Genomic DNA, 8,500 nt, shown 5'->3' on the forward strand with positions numbered 1-8,500 from the left:
TTCTCTGACCATCAACCCTGGTCTCAGCTGCCCTGTGCTGGACGCTCTGTGATCACACCCTGGTGTTGTCTGTAAAAGAAACTGGACCCCACAGGGAGGTGAGGAATGCAGTCCTCAGTCCTACAGATGGGGGTCCTGAAAGTGAGGGTTACCTCAGTGCCAGCCCCACCAATGGGCATGCCCAGAGCCCCAGGTAATTGTGGGATAAAGGTAACAAGAACAGGATTGTGAAACTGGAGAAATAATCCAGCCAAGGCTGGAAGGACAGGGATAGACAGACAGGAACTCAGGGGTTTCTCCTCACCGCTGGTTGGGCTGCGAAGGAGAAGATTCAGCCTGAAACTCTGGAACTTTGGGTCAGAGTCTTTGCTGGGAGGATAGAAACTAGGGGATGGCTGTGGGAAAGTATCAGCACTGTGGGGGATGTCAGGGAGGTACCAAATCCGGACTGCCACAGCATTTCTGTGAGCAGCTCCTTTTTTGTGCCTCTGTGACAAAGTCTCTCCTGCCTGCAGCTGTCCCTGCAGCTGCTCCTCTTTGCCTATGTCACCTCCCACTCTGTGCTCACAGATCTCATCGCACCTGCCCTGCGCTCAGCTCTGCTCTGCAGACCCCTCCTGGCATCAGGGCACTGCCCCGGGGAACCTCTGTGTGTGCAGGGCTCAGGAGAAGCTCAAACATCTTCATGAGAATCAAGTTTTCATTGTATATTCTTGAGGGGAGAAATAAGTTCCCACCTACACAGTCAGCACAGCCCACAGGAGAGGAAAAATCAAAGCAAAGACTTTACCTAAAGGAAAATGTTTCCTTGATGTTGTTCTTCAAACTCCCTTTGCAATTTCTCAAGGATCAGATGGAGCTGGGAGCAAAGCTGACCCAGGCAGCACTGTCTTACTGTAGAAGGACCTTACGCTGCTCTTCCCTTGGTCACTCCTTCAACACACAGGTCCTTGTCTATCCCTGTGGAAAGCCCACCAGGCAGGCTGAGTTCTGTCCCTGGCAGCAGCAGAGTCCCTGCCCCAGCACACAAGCCCCAGGGCGCAGGGACCCTGCTCACAAGGACAGCCCTGGGCACCCCTGGGTGCACACGCTGCTTCACACCTCTGCAGCCATGCCCAGGAGAAGACAGCTGTCCTGCCCTGTCCCTCTCATGGGGCAGAAGGGCATCCCTTCCAGGCAGCACTTTCTGGTCCTAGAGAGAACCTGTCCTCCTGACAGACCCCACACACTGCCCCATGTCCCAGCTTTAGGAGATCCCTCCAGGAACAGAACCTGCATTGCCCTGCACCCACAGACATGCCAGGCAGAGTGCTGTGGAGATTTCTCCTCCAGTGAGCTCTCAGCATCCGTCAGCTCTCTCAGCCTCACAGGTCTCCCCTTGGTGCCTACAGGCAGTGTCCCCAGCCCTGTGTGCTTGGCAGAGGAGCTGCTCCTGGGCAGAGCTGTCTCTCTGCAGCACTGCAGTATTTCTTGAGCTCCTACTGTCCATCCCAGGAGCCCAGCCCAGCTCGCAGCAGAGGAGCAGGTGAAGACATCATACGCTCCGTCCCCTCTGGGCTCCTCCCTGGAGCTCCAGGGAACCTACTTGGAAAGAAAATGAAGTTCTCACTGATGTTCTCTCCCTTTTCTGGGAGAAATCCTTGTGTCCAGCAGAGTCCTTTCTCCTGATAAAACCAGAACTGGACAGAAGAATCACCTTTCCTTTTCTCACCATGAGACAGGACACCCAGGCAAGGAGAGGCAAGGGACTCTTTCCCCTTGGGGAGGGTAAGGAGTATGACAAATCCCTTGAGGCACCTAATCCTTGCTTTGCAGCGCTGGGGCTGGATAGGGATGCAATTCTGGCCCATGTCTGCCTCAAACTCACCCAAGCTGGGATTCCTTCTGCGACAGATCCAAAGGGCACAAAACAGGCACCTACTTCCTGGGAGCTGGTGGTCCCAGCTCCCATGGGAATTAATGGAGGGGGGGAGGACAAGAAGGAGGTGTTCAAACACCAACACCCGGTGAAACCTGAGGGGCCAGAGGTGCTCCAAGAGATGTGCAGGGGGATCCAAGGTCCAAGAATCACAGAATGTTAGGAGCTGGAAGCAACCTCAAAAGATCATCTAGTCCAACCCCCCTGCCAGAGCAGGATCACCTGGACTAAGCCGCACAGGAACACATCCAGGTGGGTGTGAATGTCTCCAGAGAAGGAGATTCCCCAACCTCTCTGGGCAGTCTGTCCCAGGGCTCTGGCACCCTCACAGTGAGAAAGTTTCTCCTTGTCTTCACATGGAACTCTGCTCCAGCTTGCACCCATTGCCCTTTGCTTATTTCTAAACCTGAATAAGGCCACCCCTCAGTCTCCTCTTCTCCAAGCTAACGAGGCCCAGCTCCCTCAGCTCAGAGGAACTGGCCAGCATTGCCCCTCTGCAGCAAGAGGACCAGCTCAGAGGACATTGGGACAGGCTCCTGGAATGGCTGCATGTGAAACATGGCCAGGCAGGATCCAAGGATTCCCACAGGGAGGCACATGCCAGGGGGTGGCCTGTCACTGGGAAGCTTGCCCCACCTGGCTCTGGGCCTGTGAACAATGCTGCCTGCGGTTAGAGCGGCGCCCCATGGAAGAGACCCCCCTGCAGCTGAGAGAGAAAAAGACCCTTTGGGAGGCCTGGCAGATCGACTCCATTGGAGCCCTTGGGAAGGCGGAGGGGAAACAATAGTATCAGTGGGAGTGGAAATCATTCCTGGCCTAGTCCAAGCCCAGGCATTTCCAGGAGCAGCAGGAGAACATCCAGGCCGGGCCCTGACAAACTGGTTTCGCTTTCTGCCAACCCCCAGTCTGCTCAGTCAGCCCAGGGCAGTCATTTCACTGCTGCCAAGGGGCAGGAGTGGGCCAAGGAAGGAGGAGTCAGGTGGGGATTTCACACCCTGTGTTACCCCCAAGCTAATGGGATAGTGGGGAGCTTTTGAAAGGGTTTTTAAAAGCTCACAAGCCACAGTGGGCAGAACAACTCTGGGATGCAGTTCCCCAAGTCAGTGATTGGTGGGGAAGAAATGGATGTCCCAACTCAATGCCTTTTGTCCCAACCCCAGCTTTAATCCCCAAACCCCACACTCCCAGCACCCCAGAAAAGCCAGTTTTCTCTCCTGGTCTGCCAGTCTTGGTAGAAATGCCGACCATTGGGACCATTTCCCTTGTACTGGCTGAGCCCCTCAACAAATACGCTTGGAAAGCAAAAGATGCCCATGGGAAGGAACAAAAAGTCGATACAAGGTGGATTATTCCATCCTTCTAATAACAATCTACGACCAGCTCCTTAATACAAACTGAGTCTGGGTTTCTTCTCTTTTCTTTTCCAGATGGAATCTCTGACAACTGCTTGAAGGAACAGATGAAGCTGTTAATTGTCTGTATAGTTTAGTTAATAACTGCTTTGTTAATATTTATAGGACGTTTAGCAGACTGTCACAAACATTGTTTTGGTCAATCACTATCACCACCCTTAATATCTGGGGAAACATTTGTGCCCCCCTCTTCAGCCTGGGGTGGCAAAATGGATTTATAACTTTAGGCCAGCAGGTGCCCAACACTTTTAACCTGACAAATGGTTGGGGATGTGGGAGCCCTTCAGGATTTAAAGACTGGCCGTGGACATTGAAACAATATCCCCAAAATGGCTCCTGAGTGATCTAAGTGACATAACCGTTGGTAATGATTCATTCTATTGGAATGAGGACACAAAAACCATGGAAAAACCCAGTTCCAGAAAAGGGGGAATATTGTCTGAATTGGAATGACAACAATGGAGGTTTTGTGGGTCACAGTGTGTGTGATTGGACCTTCAGTTGTGGAAATCCTTGTATCTTCCCTGGGTGTCGACACCCTAATTTTGCAGCTTATAATCACTCTTTTCCTGTCAGAGGTGACATGTTCTGGTGCATGTTGAGAAACACCACTGGTGAGCAAAACTCACCCCTCAATAGCTAAGTTGGGTCCTCACGTGAGTTACATGTCCAGCTCTGTGCACAAGAGGATGAGCAGTTTATTACTGCTTAGAAATATCCAGCCCTCAGTTTCCACATGGCATCCTTGAGCTCCTGGTTCCTCATGCTGTAGATGAAAGGGGTTGACAGCTGGTGGAAACACCGGGTAAAGAAATGCCATTACCAGGTGCAGAAGGTAGCCAAACACAGCATTTTGAGGATAGTGCTGTGATCAAGAAGTCACTGGGAGGAAGTGTGGATGAGCTGGTGGCTTTGTGTCTGTGGGAACAGCTGTTGAGGACGGAGAGACAGCAGTACAGGCAGGGACATTGTGGGGTGGGAATGAGATTGGAAAGTGTGTTGCGACCCCGCAGCCTAAAGGAAACGTGCAGAGGTGTGAGGCAGTGTGGGATGGGCTGTGCTGCAGATGGCCAAGGGTGCCATGCAGGCTACAAGTGCCTGATAGGCCTTTTCCCTCTTGGCTGTGGCTGATGTCCCTGCCACAAAGGCCTCAGGGAAGACACATTGTCCTCATGGCCATGGAGCATGGTTGCCTTCTTGCACCCATCCCAGGGGAGGCCACCATGTGTCATACCCCTGTCCTTCCCTTGGTGTCACACTGCCCACATCCCAAGGAAGAGCCCTGAGACACAGGTGAGGGTCAGGATCTCCCTGCCCAGGGGCTGGGGGTCAGCACTTGGCATTTCTGCTTCATCAGACCAAGCCAGGGTGTCCTCAGCATCAGAGCTGCCTGTGCTTTGCCTGTGTTTGTCCTCATGGCCTCCAGTTGTCTGCTCTAACGAGCCCCTGGGGAGGCTTTGTCAGGAATGGCTCCCAGTGTGGCCTGTTAGTGCTTCAAGGTACTTTGGGCACTACTCCTGACTTGAACTTCTTGAGAAGTTTGGTACCTGAGGTATATGGACTCACCAGAGACACCATGGGGCTCATTAACACCGAGAAAGCCCTTGCAAGCATGGCTCTTCATGTAATTTTCTTTCAAAAATTAGGACTTGTATAAGTAATTGGAGAGGTTTTAGTTGGGTGATGAAAAAATCACAGTAATTTCGCAATGGAGGATTTTTTCATAGAAAAAAAAAAGTGTCTGTCATTTTTCAGTCCATGGAAGATGTTTTAACAGCATTGTAAAATAGATGCTGGCCCAGAAGTCTCCTCAATAGTTCTGGACAGGCAGGAAAAGCAGTCTGCTGAGATCCAAGCCTGCATGGTGAACCTTGCTCTTCCCCAAGCCCAGCAGTTCCCTCACTGGCCTCCTGGGACTCCCAACACTTTTCCTCACATCATCTGTGTTCACAGGCAGGGACAGATTTCTCTGACAACAAACAGTAGTTACACATGACACAGTTTAATAAGCATGAAATCTCTCTCCTCAGCTGCCTGCTACGGCCAAGCAGCGTGTGAAGGGGGTCAGCTTCCAGAGGAGATTCTCTCCCAGAACAGATTTAATCTGACAAACAGAAAGGTCACTTAGCAACACCCTGTTCTTCTGACAGAACAGTTCATTAGACTTCTGAAAGATGAGATGTTTTCCAACTCTCTGAAGCTCAAAGTTTATCAGAATCTGAATGACCAAGGAGCAAGTGGAGGTGGAAACCTTTGAGTAAAGTGAAGTGCACACATCAGGGTAGTCTGGAGATGTCCTTAGGCATGGCCGTATCATAAGGAGAAACAGCCCAATGATGAGGGTGATGAAGAGACAGACTGGGGGTAATGCTGGTACAGAGGAAGGTGAGTATGACACTTCCTGGAAATTCCCAATAGTCAAGTGATTCAGCTTATGAAGATGTGCTTGTAAATTCTTTGTACAAGTGAACAATCATGCAGGCAGACATGATGCAAAGAGAGCACAGCTCGTCATTCCATAGTGTCAGGGTCACACAAGGCCTGGAGATACTGCATGAGGAATGGGATGACTGTGGCCCATGTTGTTACAGCTTAGACAAACCAGAACGAACAAGGCCCACGCCTTTTGAAATACCAACAGGGATGGTGACTGCACCACTGCCCTGGGCAGCCTGTTCCAATACTTGACTACCCTTTCAGGAAAGAAATTCTTCCTGATATGAGAAATAAATCTCCCCTGGAGCAATTTGAAACCATTTCCTCTCATCTCAACTCTGTTCACCACAACTCTTTGGGCCTGGCCTTCAGCCAGCTTCCAACCCAGCACAGAGTAAACCCATCGAACCCATGAGCAGCGAGTTTCTCCAGCAGGATGTTTTGGGAGACAGTGATGAAGGGTTCACTGAAGTCCAGGTAGATCACATCCACAGCCTTCCCCTCATCCACTAAGGAGGTCACCTTGTCATAGAAGGAGATCAGCTTCCTCAAGCACATTCTAAACCCATGCTAACCGGGCCTGATACCTGAGTGTCCTGCATGTGCTGCATGATGGTACTCAAGATGATTAGTTCCATCCCCTTCCCCAGCACTGAGGTCAGGCTGACAGGCCTGTAGTTCCCTGGGTCCTCCTTCTGTCCCTTCTTGCAGACGGGTGTCACATGTGCCAGTTTCCAGTCAGGTGGAACTACCCCGGTCAGCCAGGACTGCTGGTAAATAAGGGAAAGTGGCTTGGGGAGCACTTCTGCCAGCTCCCTCAGTGCCCTCAACTGTATCCCATCTGGACTCATTGACTTGTGCAGATCTAAGCGGGGTCTTACTTCCTGTCCCCATCTTTTTACTCCGGGGTCTGGGGATCAGGAAACAACTGGTCTTATTACTAAAGACTGAGGCAAAAAAGGCATGAAGTTCCTCAGCCTTTTCTTCATTCTCCATCTCAGTGGTTCCCCCTGGATCCAATAATGGTGGGAGATTCTCCCTGTCCCTCATTTTGTTATTAATATATTTATAGAATTTATAACAAAAGGATTAACAGGGAGCATCTCCCACCTTTAATGTAGGTCGCAAACAAAACGTGCAAGGGCTGAAAAAGCTTCCTGGCCAGAAACCTCCCAAGGTAGCCCACTAGCAGCCCCAGTAACCATGGGGCTCAGGGCTTTCTTAGCCTAGGAAACTGTGCTAAGAGTGTCTGATGTCATTTTGTGTCTCTTCTACTGTCCTCCTTCAAAAATTCTAATCATGTATCAATAGCTCCCAAATAAATCTGTGAAGGCTGAATTATGTTCCTGGGCTGAAAGCTCCCCAGGTAGCCCACACAGACCCCCAGGAACCTTGGGGGAAAGGTCATTCTTAGCCAAGGGAATGATCCTATAATAGCAGACCATTTTCTGGCTCTCCTAGCATCCACATTCAAAATGTTAAGCATCCAGCAATAGCTCCCAAACAAAAGGTTTGAGAGCTGAAATAATTTGGGACTCCCAAATGTCCCCTGGCAGGGGGATCAGCCCCGGTAATTTCGGGGCTCAGAGTTTCTGTAGCTGAGGGAATGGTCTGCAGAGAGCCTGGTGTCATTTTTGCGCTCTACAAGTATCCAACTTCAAAAATGCCAAACATCCAGTTAGAGCCCCCAAACAACAGGTGTGAGGGCTGAAAGATGCTTCTGGCCTGAAACCTCCCCAGGTAGTAGACTTGCAGTGCAACAAACCTTGAGGCTCAGGGCATTCCTAGCCAAGGCAATGGTCCTAAGAGTACCTGACATCAGCTTTCAATCTACCAGCAACAACCTCTAAAACTGCTAAGCCTCCAGCAACAGGTCTCAAACAAAAGAAGTGAGGGCTTGAAGATATTCCTGGCTTGAAACCTCCACAGGTATCCCACTAGCAGCCCCTGTATACCACTGGGCTCAGGGCATTTCTTCCAAGGAACTGGTCCAAACTGTACCAGAGATAATATTCCTGATCCAAAAGCATCCAAATTTGAAACTGTAATTTATAATTAATTTATTATTAGTTAATTTATAATTTATAATTTATTCATAATTACTATTAAATAAAATGTCCAGTAATAACTCTAAACCAAATGTGTGAGGGCTGAAAACATTCCTGGCTTGAAACCTACCCAGATGGGACACTAGCAGCCCTGTTAACATTTCAGCTCAGGGCTTTCAGAGTCAAGGGTATCATCCTAACAGTGCCTGACATCATTTTCAGGCTCTACCTGTGTCCACCTTCGAAACCTCTAATCATCCAGCAACAGCTCCCAAAGAACAGTGCGAGAGCTTAAAGATGTTACTGCCCTGAAACCTGCTCAGGGAGTGGACAAGCAGCCCCAGCAACCTTTAGGATCAGGGCATTCCTAGTGGGAGGAATGGTCCTAACAGTGCCTGATGTTGTTTTCAGGCTCCACCAGTGTCCATATTTTAAACTTCTAAATGTCCAGCAATAGTTCCTAAAGAAAAGGGGTGAGGGCTAAAAGAGGTTCCTGGCTTGAAATCTCCCTTGTTAGACCTCTAGCAGCCCCAGTAATATTAGGGCTCAGATTTCTCCTTACAAAGGTAATATCCTAACAATGCTTGATGTTATTTTTGGGCTCTCCAAGCATCCAACTTTGAAACTTCTAAACGTCCAACATTAGCTCCCAAATGAAAAGGGGCAAAGGCCAAAGATGATCCTGG

This window comes from Gallinula chloropus (genome assembly GCF_964237585.1).
Source record: "Gallinula chloropus genome assembly, chromosome: 22".
NCBI classification, from domain to species: Eukaryota; Metazoa; Chordata; class Aves; order Gruiformes; family Rallidae; genus Gallinula; species Gallinula chloropus.